This window comes from Chiloscyllium plagiosum, unplaced genomic scaffold (genome assembly GCF_037043375.1).
Source record: "Chiloscyllium plagiosum isolate Xiang-an unplaced genomic scaffold, Cpla_swu_hap1 HiC_scaffold_38, whole genome shotgun sequence".
Taxonomy (NCBI): domain Eukaryota; kingdom Metazoa; phylum Chordata; class Chondrichthyes; order Orectolobiformes; family Hemiscylliidae; genus Chiloscyllium; species Chiloscyllium plagiosum.
The window spans coordinates 8,923,251-8,942,880 of record NW_028270176.1 but is presented as its reverse complement, the minus strand read 5'-3'; the positions used below and the strand labels follow the sequence as shown (position 1 = coordinate 8,942,880).

The 19,630-nt window shown below is 53.6% G+C and overlaps 1 protein-coding gene across 1 annotated transcript in view; it reads right to left on the bottom strand.

The window, feature by feature from the left end:
- Positions 1-6,279: 6,279 nt before the first annotated feature.
- Positions 6,280-19,630, bottom strand: part of LOC122544169 (scavenger receptor cysteine-rich domain-containing protein DMBT1-like) — a 118,568-nt gene continuing 105,217 nt past the window's right edge. The window contains exon 12 of the mRNA XM_087980980.1: positions 6,280-8,636. The gene's annotated coding sequence lies outside the window, so the exon portion shown is untranslated. The remainder of the gene's footprint in view (positions 8,637-19,630) is intronic.

Sequence of the window (19,630 nt, the reverse complement as noted above, 5' to 3'; positions counted from 1 at the left end):
AGTTGAAAGTTTCCACAGGCCTCAGTCAGGTGACGATGTGTGACCCTGAAACTACACCTATATAGCCTGCTTCCATTCTGTAAGGATTCTACTGACTCAGGCTAAGATAATAATAAAAAACAGCCTGGGTTTCTGGTGGGTGTTCCAGTTTCCTCCCACAGGCCAAAAATATATAGGTTAGGTAGATTGGCAACCCAGTGATCATGGATGTTTTGGGTTGCAGAGATGGGGGGGCAATGGGTCTGGTGGGATACTCTTTGGCAGGTCGGTGTGGAGTCACCGGGCTGAATGGCCTGTTTCCAGACTGTAGGAATGCTATGATTCTATGGATCACCCACCACCTCCTGGATCCTTCTGTCCCGGGTTGGCGATGAGGTGAAGATTGAGTGTCATGTTGAAGAGTGTCCAGCTTGCTCTTCTGCTGACATGTGGACAGGGCAAAGAACAGAACCTGAAATCCGCCACGAAATACCGATTCTGGGTGCGCACTGACTATGGCAGCACAGGGACCAGAGCTTTGAATGAGTAGGTGGGGGACAGCAACTCGGGATCAAGACTCAACTTCATGAGGAAGGATCTCACAGAATAGGCTCCTGTACTTCCTATTGAGCAGGTAAAGGATTGATATAAGCAAGTCAAGGTGAATATTTCACAGTGCGTTCGGGAACCGATAGACAGCAACTTTCCACTGGAGAAGGGGGCACTGCACTTTGGCTCAGTGGTTAGCACTGCTGCCTCACGGCACCAGGAATTCGAGTTTCATTCTACCCTTGGGCTACTATCTGTGTGGAGTTTGCACATTCTCCCCATGTCTGTACAGATCTCCACCAACTGCTTCGGTTACCTCCTGCAGTCCAGAGATATGCTGATTAGGTAGAGTGGCTATGCTAAATTGCCGACAGCATCCAATAATGCACAGTTTCAGTGGGCTAGCCAAGGGAAATGCAGGTTACATATAGAGTAGGAGGGTGGGTATGGGTGGGATATCCTTCGGAGGGTCTGTGTGGACTCAATGAGCCAAATGGCTTGCTTCCACATTGTAAATGTGAGTGTGAGTCTTCTGCCAGGTCATTCTAGGTTGATGTCAGGAAGATCTTTCTCACACACACAGAGATTGGAAATGTAGAGTATTCTTCAATTAATTGTTGACACTGGAGTTCAAATGAGAAAAAATAATCAAAACAGAGATTGGGAGATCTTTGGGGTAAGGATGTTATGATTTAACTAACCAAGCTCAGTAAATGATGTTCACATACAGAGTATTTGTCATTCTAAAGCTGATCTCCTTCTGACGAATTGTTTTAAATGAAATGGCTATGATCTTGGAGATATTCTGATTTGTTTATGGATTGGTCAATCATTGTTTCAAGACAAAATTTTCTACAATCATTCAATCCCATTGGAGTGAATAGAGGAGATGGCAGCAATTAAGGAGAGACCGACAGAGAGAAAATCCCCCTCCCCTGGAGGGGGAAAGAGTTCAAAACAGAAGATGATGAGGACAACCCTTCCCCCAGAGAGTGACACAGGGATCACAGCAGCGGTGACGAATTATTAAAGATTTGTATGTGTGCGTGAGAGTGTGTGTGATATAAAGAGAATGCAGCGGAGAGTCGACAATGAAAGATTTGTGAGAGAGTGTGTGGAAGTATGATAGAGAGCAGTAGAGTGGATATTAGAAATGGGTAACAGGTGCTGGTCTGGACAGCAACACCCAAATGTATAAAAATGAATCAATGACTACATGGCAGGAGTTTGTCATCCTGCTTTCATGTCTGATTATTTAACTTTAAATATAATTTTTTGTACTGTTGTGCTTTTGACTTCGATTTTCTGCCTTTGTATTTAGCGATATACTGCCCCATCTTAGTGGTTTCAGCATCTGGATGAGTCATGATAGGAAGGGTTAAGTACCAAAAACTTTCATGTACTTACCCCCACACTCCGGATTCCTCAACTGTTCCAGAATCTTCCATCGGCCTCCGAAATCAGTCTGGTGCCATTACGCACGCGGCCGCTACATCGCCCGCTGCAATACCTGCCGCCGCCGCCGCCGATGACGTCACCTCCGCCCCCACCGACCTCGCAGCCTCCGCGATCGCCGCCCAGACAACCGCCTCCGCGATCGCCATGAAGACAATCGCCGGCAGATTCGCGACCTCCGCGGCTATGGGGAATAACTCTGTCTCTGCGGTCGCCGCAGCCACTTCCGCCCCCACTGACGTCACTGAACTACAGGCCCACAACGCCGCATGTGTCTCCGCCCCCACGCCGATCTCCACGCCTAACCCCGCCCCCCCGGCGAGTTCCGTCACCTCGCCTAACCCCGCCCCTTCGCCGATCTCCGACTGCATGCCTAACCCCGCCCCCACGCCTATATCCGTCACCACGTCTAACCCCGCCCCTTCGCCTATCGCCATCACCACGCCCAACCCCGCCCCCACGCCGATCCCCGTGCCCGCCCCCAGACCTAACCCCGCCCCCACACCCAGCTCCAGCCCCACACCAGGTCCTAGCTCCCCGCCCTGCCGTGTTTTCACTATCCCTCCAGACCTACCCCTCTCTGAGGATGAAAGATCAGTCCTCAGCAGAGGCCTCACCTTCATTCCCCTACGCTCCCGGATTGATGAATTCAGCACGCGGCGTGACATCGAACAATTCTTCCGCCGCTTTCGCCTCCGCGCCTACTTCTTTAACCAAGACTCTCGCCCACCCTCTGACGACCCCTTCTCCCGCCTCCAACACACCCCATCCACCTGGACACCCCGTGCTGGCCTCCTACCTGCCCTCGATCTCTTCATAGCCAACTGCCGCCGCGATGTTAACCGCCACCTGAACTCCCCCACCCCTCTCACCCACTCCAACCTCTCACCTTCGGAACGCGCAGCCCTCCACTCACTCCGTTGCAACCCCAACCTCACTATCAAACCAGCAGACAAGGGAGGCGCGGTAGTAGTTTGGCGCACCGACCTCTACACCGCTGAGGCCAAACGCCAGCTCGCAGATACCTCCTCCTACTGCCCCCTTGACCATGACCCCACCCCCCACCACCAAACCATCATCTCCCAGACCATCCACAACCTCATCACCTCAGGGGACCTCCCATCCACCGCCTCCAACCTCATAGTCCCACAACCCCGCACCTCCCGCTTCTACCTCCTGCCCAAAATCCACAAACCTGACTGCCCCAGCCGACCCATTGTCTCCGCCTGCTCCTGCCCCACCGAACTCATCTCCGCATACCTTGACACCGTCCTGTCCCCCTTTGTCCAAGAACTCCCCACCTACGTTCGGGACACCACCCATGCCCTCCACCTGCTCCATGATTTTCGCTTCCCCGGTCCCCAACGCCTTATTTTCACCATGGACATCCAGTCCCTGTACACCTCCATCCCCCATCACGAAGGACTCAAAGCCCTCCGCTTCTTCCTTTCCCGCCGACCCAACCAGTACCCTTCCACTGACACCCTCCTTCGACTGACTGAACTGGTCCTCACCCTGAACAACTTCTCTTTCCAATCCTCCCACTTCCTCCAAACGAAAGGAGTAGCCATGGGCACCCGCATGGGCCCCAGCTATGCCTGCCTCTTCGTAGGATATGTGGAACAATCCATCTTCCGCAACTACACTGGCCCCACCCCCCACCTTTTCCTCCGCTACATCGATGACTGTATCGGCGCCGCCTCGTGCTCCCACGAGGAAGTTGAACAGTTCATCCACTTCACCAACACCTTCCACCCCGACCTCAAATTCACCTGGACAGTCTCAGATTCCTCCCTCCCCTTCCTCGACCTTTCTATTTCTATCTCAGGCGACCAAATCAACACGGACATCTACTACACACCGACCGACTCCCACAGCTACCTGGACTACACCTCCTCCCATCCTGCCCCCTGTAAAAATGCCATCCCATTCTCCCAATTCCTTCGACTCCGCCGCATCTGCTCCCAGGAGGACCAGTTCCAAAAACGCACAACCCAGATGGCCTCCGTCTTCAAGGACCGCAATTTCCCCCCCGACGTAGTCGACGATGCCCTCCACTGCATCTCTTCCACTTCCCGCTCCTCCGCCCTTGAACCCCGCCCCTCCAACCGCCACCAGGACAGAACCCCACTGGTCCTCACCTATCACCCCACCAATCTCCATGTACAGCGCATCATCCGCCGTCATTTCCGCTACCTCCAAACGGACCCCACCACCAAGGATATATTTCCCTCCCCTCCCCTATCAGCATTCCGTAAAGACCACTCCCTCCGTGACTCCCTCGTCAGATCCACACCCCCCACCAACCCAACCTCCACTCCCGGCACCTTCCCCTGCAACCGCAGGAGGTGCAAGACTTGCGCCCACACCTCCCCCCTCACCTCCCTCCAAGGCCCCAAAGGAAACTTCCATATCCGCCACAGATTCACCTGCACCTCCACACACATCATCTATTGCATCCTCTGCACCCGATGTGGCCTCCTCTATATTGGGGAGACAGGCCGGCTACTTGCGGAGCGTTTCAGAGAACACCTCTGGGACACCCGGACCAACCAACCCAACCACCCTGTAGCTCAACATTTCAATTCCCCCTCCCACTCCACCAAGGATATGCAGGTCTTTGGACTCCTCCATCGTCAGACCACAACAAAACGACGGTTGGAGGAAGAACGCCTCATCTTCCGGCTAGGAACCCTCCAACCACAAGGGATGAACTCGGGTTTCACCAGTTTCCTCATTTCCCCTCCCCCCACCCTGTCTCAGTCAAATCCATCAAATTCAGCACCGCCTTCCTAACCTGAGATCTTCTTCCCGACCTCTCCGCCCCCACCCCAGTCTGACCTATCACCCTCACCTTGACCTCTTTCCACCTATCACATTTCCGACGCCCCTCCCCCAAGTCCCTCCTCTCTACCTTTTATCTTAGCCTGCTGGACACACTTTCCTCATTCCTGAAGAAGGGCTTATGCCCGAAACGTCGATTCTCCTGTTCCCTGGATGCGGCCTGACCTGCTGCGCTTTTCCAGCAACACATTTCCAGCTTGGAGGAATATGGGACTAGATTATTTTAAGCACAGACCAGTTGGACTGAAGGATCTGTTTCCATGCCTTGGAATATAAAATCATGAAGGGCATGGATAGGGTAAATAGACAAGGTCTTTCCCCGGAGTTGGGAGAGTCCATAATTAGAGGACATAGGTTTGGAGTGAGGGGGAAAGATTTAAGAGAAACCTAATGGGACATTTTCACGCAAAGCATGGTGTGTACATGCAATGAGCTGCCTGAAGTGGTGGAGGTAGGTACAATTATAACATTTAAAAGACATGTGCAGGAGTCATGAACAGGAAGGGTTTGGAGGGATATGGGCTAGGTGATGGAATATGGGACTAGATTAATTTAAGCACAGACCAGTTGGACTGAAGGGTCTGTTTCCATGCTGTACATCTCGGTGACTCTATCTATCCTTATTAATTCATCTCCATTAGATTTTACTGAAAATTTTCTGGTAAATTTGTAAACAAGTTTCATAGGATCAAGGGGAGGCCATTCAGCCCCTCGAGCCTGTTCAGCCCATCAATGAGATGGCGGCTTATCTGTGGCCTCACTCCATTTACCTCCTTGAGCCCCACACGCCTTAGATTAACTTTAAACAGCCTCAGATTTAAAATGTAACAATTCAATTGGAATGGGCCGCCCTTTGAGGAAGAGATTCCCAAACCCTGTCACTCTTCGCCTGTCCAAGTTTTTTTAGATTAGATTAGATTACTTATAGTGTGGAAACAGGCCCTTCGGCCCAACAAGTCCACACCGACCCGCCGAAGCGTAACCCACCCATTCCCGTACATTTACCCCTTTACCTAAACTACGGGCAATTTAGCATGGCCAATTCACCTGACCTGCACATCTTTGGACTGTGGGAGGAAACCGGAGCACCCGGAGGAAACCCACGCAGACACGGGGAGAACGTGCAAACTCCACACAGTCAGTTGCCTGAGGCGGGAATTGAACCCGGGTCTCTGGCACTGTGAGGCAGCAGTGCTAACCACTGTGCCACCGTTCTCTTCCTTTGCTCAGTCACCGGCGATCCTCCTGGTCTGGAGCGGCTCCGGCCTGATATAAAACGGTGCCATCCTCATCGTCGCGGTGACCAGCCATCCCTCTCCCTTCACCAGCTCCTCACCATCTCACAGTATCCTCCAGTTTTAAACACACTGGAAGGGTTAATCTGTTAGAAATAAATTTAATAAAATTTAGATGAGACCACCAAAACTGGAAATAAGACAATTTATTCTACGATCTTGCAAGAAAGGGCATCAAATGCAGAAACAAATGAGCAATAAACATTCAAACTGGTACGTAGTTTTGAGCTGCGTGAGGTGACCTCTCCCGACTCTTACATTATCCAATCTTTCTTATTGTATTCTACCACTACCCAGCTGTGTTCCCGCCCTTTATTGCCCCCTTCTCTCCAAGTTGGCAACCTTTCCCTCTGTAAGTGCTGACATAAGGCTAAACTTGTATCTTGATGTTCTTTTTTACTTTGCTTGTAACATCTTCCATTATCCATAGGTACATTCCATTCTTGAAACACGCGTTTTAACAATGTGTCTTTTCTTGCCTAGTTTATGCATTTCAGCTATCTCAGCTGTTTTGCTGAGACTAAATTATTTAAAACATTATGATGAAAGAAATTATTTGCTTTAATAATTCTGCACTAAAGTTAGTATTCAATTATCCACAATTATTCATTAAAGACACGCTTCCCTAATGCTTGCCTAGCCCTGTCCCCCTTTCCTGCACATACACACTCTTGCTTTTCTATTTCTGCAAAAACAACACACCTCCCCATTTCGTACAACTCCCCCCTTTCTTTTCTTTAACCATTTGTTGTTTTTGCGATTTTATTTTCTGCCCTCTTTTCACCCTGTGGTGCCGAGGTTCACAATCTCGCCATTTCTGTCCTTCTAAGTCCGTCTTTTTTCAAACTCTCGGAGTAATCTGCTACTCTCTCTTTCTTGCGCTTGTGCTATCGTCATGACCATTATTGACTGTTGTCCTCCCAAAGACATTACCAGCTTAGTCATTATCCACTTTAACACATTAAATCCAATCAGTAAACCTACTATTTTAGTAACACATAAATGCCTAAATTAACTAACCATTTTCCTGACCCGGTCAGTCCCCAGTTACCCCATCCCCATCCCTCATCTTTTCGGAGTTCATCCCCAATTTCTCTTGTATTGCTTATCTTTTCCTTTACTATTTCTGCCTTATCTTCCACTAGGGAAGATGAGTCTGGGATGAAGGTGTTGCATTCCTCACCAATCAGAGCACAGGTTCCCCCTTTTTCGGCCAAGAGATAGTCCAAAGCCATTCGATTCTGTAAGGCTGTTAGTCTTGTAGCAATCATTTCGGTGGCGATGGCCAATATTTGAGACTGAGTTTCTCCCAGTGCATCGACGGTATCATTAATTAACTTCTCAAGGACAGCCGCCAGTTTCTGTATCTCTACCCCTGCCCTTGCAGTGCCGTAGTTTGGGAATAGTGTCCACAACAGACGGTCTCCTTCAGAGACCTCTCGGGTCTTATGTCTTATTTCCCCATGTTTTTCTAATCGGAGGTGAGGGACTATATAAACGAGGTAACAGCAGCCACTCCAGCCTTTCTGGCTTTGAGACAGTGTTTCATCAACATCATAACATGCATGCATTCCTATACATTCAGTCTCACCAATGTATTTTCCCCGGGAATAAAGGGATAGGCCTTCAGGCTGCATACCCCATATGTTTTGTTTAATATTCGGGGAGTGGTCGTGGCAGTGGCTTGGCTGGTGTGGACACAAGATGGTTTTCCGAATCGGAAGGGTACGGCATCATTCTGATTACAGAAACAGGTGGTATTCACTGCTCCTTTCGGTGGGGAAATCCTAAGGCCATCGATAACACCCTGGGTTTTCAGAGCCGGTCTAGGGAAACATCCCGCAAAATTATATTTACCCCTGTCAGATCTCCACTTTGTATCATTTCAGCCCGAGTCAAATAGTTATACATCGTACACTTCTCTTTTGGTGAGCGGTATTACCGAGGTGGGGATCCCAGATTCGCCATGGTGTGGGACCTCTGCACAGACCCAACAGTCGGCAAGTCCCTCTTGTTCAGCATAATTCTGGCATTGTGTAGTGAAGTGATTTTTCCTGTCTCCTTAAATAGTTAATACTACTAACATTACAATACTATACCAGAGTCTGCCCATCTCTGACCCCTGCTTATCGTCCTGTCTATCTGTCTAAATCTTTTAGGTGCCAGGAAGAGTTGAGTCCACACAGCCCTTATAATTAATAACAATAGTGATCATCAAAAGTTAAAAGAGTCTTTTGTCTCAGTTCATTCCTTCTTTCTCAGCTTAACTTTCAGAGGGTTGTCTGTAGGATGAGCGTGCCACTCCACCAATGGGGCGTTCACAGGACATTTAACGTGAGTGTGAATACTCCACCCTTTCTCAGCAGTTCGGATAGCTGTCTCAGTACTCAGGAGGGTTAGGGACGGTCCCTCCCAGTTCGGGTGGAGTTTGGTATCTTTCCAGGTCTTGATCAGGACCCAATCACCCGGTTGTCGAACTCAAGTGGAGGTGCCTGGGTCAACAGACTCTTCTTCCTAAGGACAGACAAAGGAGAACCGAGCACCACAATATAGTTCTTTAAAAACTTATCATTGAACTCTACAGTTGGTAATTCCCCTCTTCCACCCAAGAAAGGTAATCCAAACATCATCTCATAAGGAGAGAGGCCTATATCACGTCTAGGCGCAGTCCCAATGCGTAGCAACGCGATAGGTAAACATTTTGTCCATGGTAATCGAGTCTCTAGGACTAGCTTAGACAATTGCTTCTTTAAGGTTTGATTCATTCGTTCCACCCGTCCAGAGGAAGGCGGGTGTCAAGGAGTGTGGAATTCTCCAAGAGATTTCTAATCCCGCCATTACTTTTCCCTCCCGGCGGCACGGTGGCACAGTGGTTAGCACTGTTGCCTCACAGCGCCTGTAGACCCGGGTTCAATTCCCGCCTCAGGCGACTGACTGTGTGGAGTTTGCACGTTCTCCCCGTGTCTGCGTGGGTTTCCTCCGGGTGCTCCGGTTTCCTCCCACAGTCCAAAAGATGTGCAGGGTCAGGTGAATTGGCCATGCTAAATTGCCCGTAGTGTTAGGTAAGGGGTAAATGTAGGGGTATGGGTGGGTTTCGCTTCGGCGGGTCGGTGTGGACTTGTTGGGCCGAAGGGCCTGTTTCTACACTGTAATGTAATCTGTAATCTGTAATCTAATCTTCTTGTAGGATCTTAGAGGTAAAATGGCTACCTTGGTCTGAATCTATACTTTCCACCACTCCATATCGAAGAATTATATGTTCTAAAAGAGTTTTCACTACTCCCTTTGAGGTAGCTGAGGACATTGGTAATGCCTCCACCCACCCAGTTAGGTGATCCATTAGGACTAATAAGTACTTTTGTTTCCCCACTGGGGGTAATTCTGTGTAATCTACCTGTATTCTTTGAAAAGGCCCTACCCCAGGGTTTCTTCCACCTCTTGGCCCCCCTCTCGCTACTTTCTTATTTTGGCAAGTCGGGCACCCTGCCCATACCTGCTTAGCTAAGGTGTATATCCCTTTACATCCGTACTTCCTTAACACTATGTCACACATAGCTTGCGCTCCCCAGTGACTCCCCTGATGTAGGACAGCCATAATCTCTTGCATCATCATTTTATTCAACATTTCCCTCCCGTCGGGTAACATCCAGCGCCCATCTGCTGTCTTTGCAGCTCCTAAATCTTTTAGTCCCTTTTCCTCCTTTGCAGTAAACAACGGGGCACCCTGAAGATCTGGAATTGTAGCTATTAGGGAGTATATCACTGCTCCTTGTGGATTCAGGGTCACTTCTTTAACTACCTCATCGGCCAGTCTATTTCCTCTCACTTCCGGTTCTTTCCCCATTCGCTATTTCTCTCGGGAATAACAGGGGTTCCAGCACTTGTTTTATTAATTTCTTGTGAACTACTTTTCTTCCTCTGCTATTTATCAGTCCTCTTTCTTGCCAAATTTTTCCGAAGGTATGTACCACTCCAAACGCATATTTGGAGTCTGTATATATCGTTCCTTTTTGTTTTCTAAGGTTCTGAGAGCTCTTTCTAGGGCATAGAGTTCACAAGTTTGGGCTGACCAGCCGCTAGGCAGTCTTTCAGCTTCGCTAACACTTCCCTCTATCCCGTGTACTACAGCATATCCATTGTGCCTTTTACCCTTAATTATCCAGGAGGACCCGTCGATAAACAACTGAGCTCCCGCATGCAACGGTACGTCTCTTAGTCCATTCACACTTTAATCTGATATTCAGTAATATCAAGGTAGCCATGTTCTGGATTGCCAAGGGCCAGCCCCCCTCCCCGCAGCTGGATTCAAGCAACTGTCTGTGACTAACACAAGGTCATCCTGTTCTATTAAGATTGTCTCATATTTCAAGATCCTAGAGTCTGTAAGCCACCGCCCTGCATTCTGATTTAGTATGGTCTGTACCTGATGTGGGGTGCTGACTATTAAGGCTCCCCCAAAAGTAAGTTTCCGACTCTCCTCTCCCAATAAGGCTGTTGCTGCCACTGCCTGCACACACTCTGGCCAGTAATGTAGCTTTCCATTCTTTAATTAACAATGAATTAATGCAGTCATGTTTTAAATTAGCTGTGAATCAATATGACGGGTCACTGAGAGAGTGTGAAGCAATCCTGCCAATTAATATTGAGTCAGGCTGATACAATTGAATTATTATAAATATTAATTATTAATTATATATTATATAAATAAAGTAATCATTATCGGTAATTCAGGGTGGAAATGCAACAAGTGACTAAAACATTTGAGAAACTGTAATTGCGCAGTTCTGTTTGTTTACCAGTCACTTGTGACTTCTCATTCTGTTTCTGTAATTGTTTTGCTCGAGCACGTTCAATTTTAAAAACCTCAACAGATTCCATCGCACCATTTGCAGTTAATTCAATCCCCAATTTGGTGGCAGTATCTTGTCATGAGCACAAAACTGATTCTTCGTGCATCTCGTCACACAACTGTTGCCATAATCCAATTAACATTTTCGTTCCCGCTCCCTTGGGCTTAAAATTTAAGGATGACCTTGCTGCCCCCGTATCGACCAGGAAAACTACGTCCTCTTTGTAAGGTCCCACCTTTAAATTTATCAAGGGTTCCTGGTGGGTCCCCGGGGGCAGGAACTCCTACACCCCTATTTTTCATCAAGGTTCATAAATGGCACTGCCTTTACTTCCTTTTTCGGATCAGGACACTCTCTCCTAAAGTGACCTGTCTTTCCACAGTAATAACATCCCACCTGTGGGGATTTCCACGTTGATCCTTGTTCCTGTCCACCAGACCCCTTAACATCTCCTCCCCGATCCCTTCTCCTCCCTTTATTTTCAACATGCGGCCCACCACCATTCCGGTTTCCTTCTCCTTTTAGTTTTGTCCTTTTCTTTATTACCTCATCAACTGTGGCTAGCATTAATTTTGCCTTCTGTTTCTGCTTCTCATGTTACGTTCACTGTCCCTCTGCTCTGGGACTCGACCCCCCTCACTGACCCCTTGCTCTGGGACTCGATCCCCCTCACTGTCCCCCTACTCTGGGACTCGACCCCCCTCACTGACCCCTTGCTCTGGGACTCGATCCCCCTCACTGTCCCCCTACTCTGGGACTCAATCCCCCTCACTGTCCCCCTACTCTGGAACTCGATCCCCCTCACTGTCCCCCCGCTCTGAGACTCGATCCCCCTCACAGACCCCTTGCTCCGGGACTCAAACTCCCTCACTGTCCCCACGCTCTGGGACTCGATTCCCCTCACTGTCCTCCTGCTCTGGGACCCGATCCCCCTGCTCTGGGACTCGATCCCCCTCACTGTCCTCCACTCTGGACTTGATCCCCCTCACTGTCCCGCACGCTGGGACTCGATCCCCCTCACTGTCCCCCACTCTGGGACTCGATCCCCCTTACTGACCCCCACTCCGGTACTCGAACTCCCTCAATGTCCCCCACTCTGGGACTCAAAACCCTTCACTGACCCCGACTCTGGGATTTGATCCCACTCACTGTCCTCCACTCTAGTACTCAATGCCCCTCATTGTCCCCCTGCTCTGGTACCTCATCCCCCTCACTGTCTCCCACTCTGGGACTCGATCCCCCTCACTGACCCCTTGCTCTGGGACTCGATCCCCCTCACTGTCCCCCCGCTCTGGGACACGATCCCACTCACTGTCCTCGACTCTGGCACTTGATCCCCCTCACTGTCCCCCTACTCTGGGACTCGATCCCCCTTCCTGTCCCCCGCTCTGGGACTCAATCCCCCTCACTGTCCTCTACTCTGGGACTCGATCCCCCTGACTGTCCCCCGCTCTGGGACTCAATCCCCCTCACTGTCTCCCACTCTGGGACTCGATCCCCCTCACTGTCCACCTGCTCAGGGACTCGATCCCCCTCACTGTCCCCCTGCTCCGGGACTCGAACCCACTCACTGTCCCTCTGCTCCGGGACTCGAACCCGTTCACTGTCCCTCTGCTCCGGGACTCGATCCCCCTCACTGTCCCCCTGCTCTGGGACTTGATCCCCCTCACTGTCCCCCTGCTCTGGGACTTGATCCCCCTCACTGTCCCCCTGCTCTGGGACTCGATCCCCCTCACTGACCCCCTGCTCTGTGACTCGATCCCCCTCACTGCCCCCCATGCTTGGACTCGATCCCCCTCACTGTCCCCCACTCTGGGACTCGATCCCCCATACTGCCCTCCACTCTGGGACTCGATCCCACTTACTGACCCCTACTCCGGTACTCGAATTCCCTCAATGTCTCCCACTCTGGGACTCAATCCCCCTCACTGTCCCCCACTCTGGGACCCGATCCCACTCACTGTCCTCCACTCTACGACTCGATCCTCCTCACTGTCCCCCACTCTGGCACTCGATACCCCTCACTGTCCCCCCACTCTGGGACTCGATCCCCCTCCCTGTCCCCCACTCTGGGACTCGATCCCCCTCACTGTCCCCCTGCTCTGGGATTCGATCCCCCTCACTGTCCCCCTACTCTGGGACTCGATCCCCCTCACTGTCCCCCTGCTCTGGGACTCGATCCCCCTCACTGTCCCCTGCTCCAGGACTGGATACCCCTCACTTTCTCACACTCTGGGACTCGATCCCCCTCACTGTCCCCCACTCTGGGACCCGATCCCCCTCACTGTCCCCTGGTTCCGGGATTCTATCCCCCTCTCTGTCCACCACTCCAGGATTCGAACCCCCTCACTGTCCCCCTATCTGGGGCTCAATCCCACTCACTGTCCTCTACTCTGGAACTCGATTGCACTCACTGTCCCCCTGCTCTGGGACTCGATCCCGTTCACTGTCCCTCTGCTCCAGGACTCGATCCCGTTCACTGTCCCTCTGCTCCAGGACTCGATCCCCCTCACTGTCCCCCTGCTCTGGGACTCGATCCCCCTACTCTGGGACTCGATCCCCTCGCTCTGGGACTCGATTCCCCTCAACGACCTCCACTCTGGGACTCGATCCCCCTTACTGACCCCCACTCCGGTACTCGAACTCCCTCAATGTCCCCCACTCTGGGACTCAAAACCCTTCACTGACCCCCACTCTGGGGTTTGATCCCACTCACAGTCCTCCACTCTAGTACTCAATGCCCCTCATTGTCCCCCTGCTCTGGTACCTCATCCCCCTCACTGTCCTCCACTCCGGGACTCGATCCCCCTCACTGTCTCCCACTCTGGGACTCGATCCCCCTCACTGTCTCCCACTCTGGGACTCGATCCCCCTCACTGTCTCCCACTCTGGGACTCGATCCCCCTCATTGTTCCCCACTCTGTGACCCGATCCCCCTCACTGTCCTCCACTCTGGGACTCGATCCCCCTCACTGACCCCTTGCTCCGGGACTCAATCCCCCTCACTGTCCTCCCGCTCTGGGACTCGATCCCCCTCACTGACCCCCTGCTCTGGGACTCGATCCCCCTCACTGTCCTCAACTCTGGCACTCGAGCCCCCTCATTGTCCCCCCACACTGGGAGTCGGTCCCCTTCACTGTCCACCTACTCTGGGACACGATCCCCATCACTGTCCCCCACTCTGGGACTCGATCCTACTCAGTGTCCTCCACTCTACGACTCGATCCTCCTCAATATCCCCCACTCTACCACTCGATACCCCTCACTGTCCCCCCACTCTGGGACTCGATCTCCCTCCCTGTCCCCCTACTCTGGGACTCGATCCCCCTCACTGTCCCCCTGCTCTGGGACTCGATCCCCCTCACTGTCCCCCTGCTCTAGGACTGGATACCCCTCACTTTCTCACACTCTGGGACTCGATCCCCCTCACTGTCCCCCACTCTGGGACTCGATCCCCCTCACTGTCCTCTGTTCTGGGACTCGATCCCCCTCACTGTCCCCTTCTTGGTCTCGATCCCCTCACTGTCCTCTACTCTGGGACTCGATCCCTCTCACTGTCCTCGACTCTGGCACTCGATCATCCTCACTGTCCCCTATTCTGGGACTCGATCCCCCTCACTGTCCCCCTGCTCTGGGACTCGATATCCCTCATCTTCACACACTCTGGGACTCGAACCCGCTCACTGTCAACAACTCTGGCACTCGATTCCCCTCACGGTCCCACTAATCTGGGAGTCGATCCCCCTTACTGTCCCCCGCTCTGGGACTCGATCCCCCTCACTGACCCCTTGCTCTGGGACTCGATCCCCCTCACTGACCCTCTGCTCGGGGACTCGATCCCCCTCACTGTCTTCCTGCTTTGGGATTCGATCCCCCTCACTGACCCCCACTGTGGGACTTGATCCCCCATACTGCCCTCCACTCTGGGACTCGATTCCCCTTACTGACCCCCACTCCGGTACTCGAACTCCCTCAATGTCCCCCACTCTGGGATTTGATCCCACTCACTGTCCTCCACTCTAGTACTCAATGCCCCTCACTGTCCCCCTGCTCTGGTACCTCATCCCCCTCACTGTCCTCCACTCTGGCACTCGATCCCACTCACTGTCTCCCACTCTGGGACCCGATCCCCCTCACTGTCCCCCACGCTGGGACTCGACCCCCTCACTGTCCCCCACTCTGGGACTCGATCCCCCATACTGCCCTCCACTCTTGGACTCGATCCCCCTTACTGACCCCCACTCCGGTACTCGAATTCCCTCATTGTCCCCCACTCTGGGACTCAAAACCCTTCACTGACCCCCACTCTGGGATTTGATCCCACTCACTGTCCTCCACTCTAGTACTCACTGTCCCCCTGCTCTGGTACCTCATCCCCCTCACTGTCCTCCACTCTGGGACTTGATCCCCCTCACTGTCTCCCACTCTGGGGCTCAATCCCCCTCACTGTCTCCCACTCTGGGACTCGATCCCCCCCACTGTCCTCCACTCTGGGACTCGATCCCCCTCACTGTCCCCCTGCTCTGGGACTCGATCCCCCTCACTGTCCCCCTGCTCTAGGACTGGATACCCCTCACTTTCTCACACTCTGGGACTCGATCCCCCTCACTGTCCTCCACTCTGGGACTTGATCCCCCTCACTGTCTCCCACTCTGGGACTCGATCCCCCTCACTGTCTCCCACTCTGGGACTCGATCCCCCTCATTGTTCCCCACTCTGGGACTCGATCCCCCTCACTGTCCTCCACTCTGGGACTCGATCCCCCTCACTGTCCCCCTGCTCTGGGACTCGATCCCCTCACTGTCCCCCTGCTCTAGGACTGGATACCCCTCACTTTCTCACACTCTGGGACTCGATCCCCCTCACTGTCCCGCACTCTGGGACTCGATCCCCCTCACTGTCCTCTGTTCTGGGACTCGATCCCCCTCACTGTCCCCTTGCTCTTGGTCTCGATCCCCTCACTGTCCTCTACTCTGGGACTCGATCCCTCTCACTGTCCTCGACTCTGGCACTCGATCATCCTCACTGTCCCCTATTCTGGGACTCGATTCCCCTCACTGTCCCCCTGCTCTGAGACTCGATATCCCTCATCTTCTCACACTCTGGGACTCGATCCCGCTCACTGTCCACAACTCTGGCACTCGATTCCCCTCACGGTCCCACTAATCTGGGAGTCGATCCCCCTTACTGTCCCCCGCTCTGGGACCCGATCCCCCTCACTGACCCCTTGCTCGGGGGCTCAATCCCCCTCACTGTCCTCCTGCTTTGGGATTCGATCCCCCTCACTGACCCCCACTGTGGGACTCGATTCCCCTTACTGACCCCCACTCCGGTACTCGAACTCCCTCAATGTCCCCCACTCTGGGATTTGATCCCACTCACTGTCCTCCACTCTAGTACTCAATGCCCCTCACTGTCCCCCTGCTCTGGTACCTCATCCCCCTCACTGTCCTCCACTCTGGCACTCGATCCCACTCACTGTCTCCCACTCTAGGACTTGATCCCCCTCACTGTCCCCCACGCTGGGACTCGACCCCCTCACTGTCCCCCACTCTGGGACTCGATCCCCCATACTGCCCACCACTCTGGGACTCGATCCACCTTACTGACCCCCACTCCGGTACTCGAATTCCCTCATTGTCCCCCACTCTGGGACTCAAAACCCTTCACTGACCCCCCACTCTGGGATTTGATCCCACTCACTATCCTCCACTCTAGTACTCACTGTCCCCCTGCTCTGGTATCTCATCCCCCTCACTGTCCTCCACTCTGGGACTTGATCCCCCTCGCTGTCTCCCACTCTGGGACTCGATCCCCCTCACTGTCTCCCACTCTGGGACTCGATCCCCCTCATTGTTCCCCACTCTGGGACTCGATCCCCCTCTCTGTCCTCCACTCTGGGACTCGATCCCCCTCACTGTCCCCCTGCTCTGGGACTCGATCCCCCTCACTGTCCCCCTGCTCGAGGACTGGATACCCCTCACTTTCTCACACTCTGGGACTCGATCCCCCTCACTGTCCCCCACTCTGGGACTCGATCCCCCTCACTGTCCTCTGTTCTGGGACTCGATCCCCCTCACTGTCCCCTTGCTCTTGGTCTCGATCCCCTCACTGTCCTCTACTCTGGGACTCGATCCCTCTCACTGTCCTCGACTCTGGCACTCGATCATCCTCACTGTCCCCTATTCTGGGACTCGATCCCCCTCACTGTCCCCCTGCTCTGGCACTCGATATCCCTCATCTTCTCACACTCTGGGACTCGATCCCGCTCACTGTCCACAACTCTGGCACTCAATTCCCCTCACGCTCCCACTAATCTGGGAGTCGATTCCCCTTACTGTCCCCCGCTCTGGGACTCGATCCCCCTCACTGTCCCCTATTCTGGGATTCGATCCCCCTCACTGTCCCCCTGCTCTGGGACTCGATATCCCTCATCTTCTCACACTCTGGGACTCGATCCCGCTCACTGTCCACAACTCTGGCACTCGATTCCCCTCACGCTCCCACTAATCTGGGAGTCGATTCCCCTTACTGTCCCCCGCTCTGGGACTCGATCCCCCTCACTGACCCCTTGCTCTGGGACTCGATCCCCCTCACTGACCCTCTGCTCGGGGACACGTTCCCCCTCACTGTCCTCCACTCTGGGACTTGATCCCCCTCACTGTCTCCCACTCTGGGACTCGATCCCCCTCACTGTCTCCCACTCTGGGACTCGATCCCCCTCACTGTCTCCCACTCTGGGACTCGATCCCCCTCATTGTTCCCCACTCTGGGACTCGATCCCCCTTACTGTCCTCCACTCTGGGACTCGATCCCCCTCACTGTCCTCCACTCTGGGACTCGATCCCCCTCACTGTCCTCCTGCTCTGGGACCCGATCCCCTTCACTGTCCTCCTGCTCTGGGACTCGATCCCCCTCACTGTCTCCCACTCTGGGACTCGATCCCCCTCATTGTTCCCCACTCTGGGACTCGATCCCCCTCACTGTCCCCCACTCTGGGACTCGATCCCCTTCACTGTCCTCCACTCTGGGACTCGATCCCCTTCACTGTCCTCCACTCTGGAACTCGATCCCCCTCACTGTCCCCCACTCGTGACTCAATCCCCCATACTGCCCTCCACTCCAGGATTCGATCCCCGTCAGTGTCCCCCTGCTCTGGGACTCGATCCCCCTCATTTTCCATTACTCAGGACTCGACCCACCTCACTGTCCTCCACTCTGGGACTCAATCCCCCTCACTGTCCCCCTGCTCTGAGATGCGATCCCCCTCAGTGTCCCACTGCTCTGGGACTCGATCCTCCTCACTGACCCGCTGTTCTGGGACTCGATCCCCCTCACTGACCCCTTGCTATGGGACTCGATCCCCCTCACTGACCGTCTGCTTGGGGACTTGATCCCCCTCACTGCCCTCCACTCTGGGACTCGATCCCCCATACTGCCCTCCACTCTGACACTCGATCCCCCTTACTGACCCCCACTCCGGTACTCGAACTCCCTCAATGTCCCCCACTCTGGGACTCAAAACCCTTCACTGACCCCCACTCTGGGATTTGATCCCACTCACTGTCCTCCACTCTGGGACTTGATCCCCCTCACTGTCTCCCACTCTGGGATTTGATCCCTCTCACTGTCCTCCACTCTAGTACTCAATGCCCCTCATTGTCCCCCTGCTCTGGTACCTCATCCCTCTCACTGTCCTCCACTCTGGGACTCGATCCCCCTCACTGTCTCCCACTCTGGGATTTGATCCCCCTCACTGCCTCCCACTCTGGGACTCGATCCCCCTCATTGTTCCCCACTCTGGGACTCGATGCCCCTCACTGTCTCCCACTCTGGGACTCGATCCCCCTCACTGCCTCCCACTCTGGGACTCGATCCCCCTCATTGTTCCCCACTCTGGGACTCGATCCTACTCACTGTCCCCCTGCTCCGGGACTCGATCCCGCTCACTGTCCCACTACTCCGGGACTCGATCTCGTTCACTATCCCCTTGCTCTGGGACTCGATCCCCCTCACTGTCCCCCCACTCTGGGACTCGATTCCCCCTCACTGTCCCACACGCTGGGACTCCATCCCCCTCACTGCCTCCCACTCTGGGACTCGATCCCTCTCATTGTTCCCCACTCTGGGACTTGATCCCCCTCACTGACTCCCACTCTGGGACTCGATCCCGCTCACTGCCTCCCACTCTGGGACTCGATCCCCCTCGTTGTTCCCCACTCTGGGACTCGATCCTGTGCCCGAAACGTCGAATCTCCTGTTCCCTGGATGCTGCCTGACCTGCTGTGCTGTTCCAGCAATAAAGTTTCAACTTTGATCTCCAGCATCTGCAGACCTCACTTTCTCCCTGGCACTCGATTCCCCTCACTGTCCCCCTACTCTGTGAGTCGATCCCCCTTACTGTCCCCCGCTCTGGGTTGCGATCCCCCTCGCTGACTCCTTGCTCTGGGACTCGATCCCCCACACTGACCCTCTGCTCGGGGACTCGATCCCCCTCACTGTCTCCCTGCTGTGGGACTCGATCCCCCTCACTGTTCCCCACTCTGTGACCCGATCCCCCTCACTGTCCTCCACTCTGGGACTCGATCCCCCTCACTGTCCCACACGCTGGGACTCCATCCCCCTCACTGCCTCCCACTCTGGGACTCAATCCCCCTC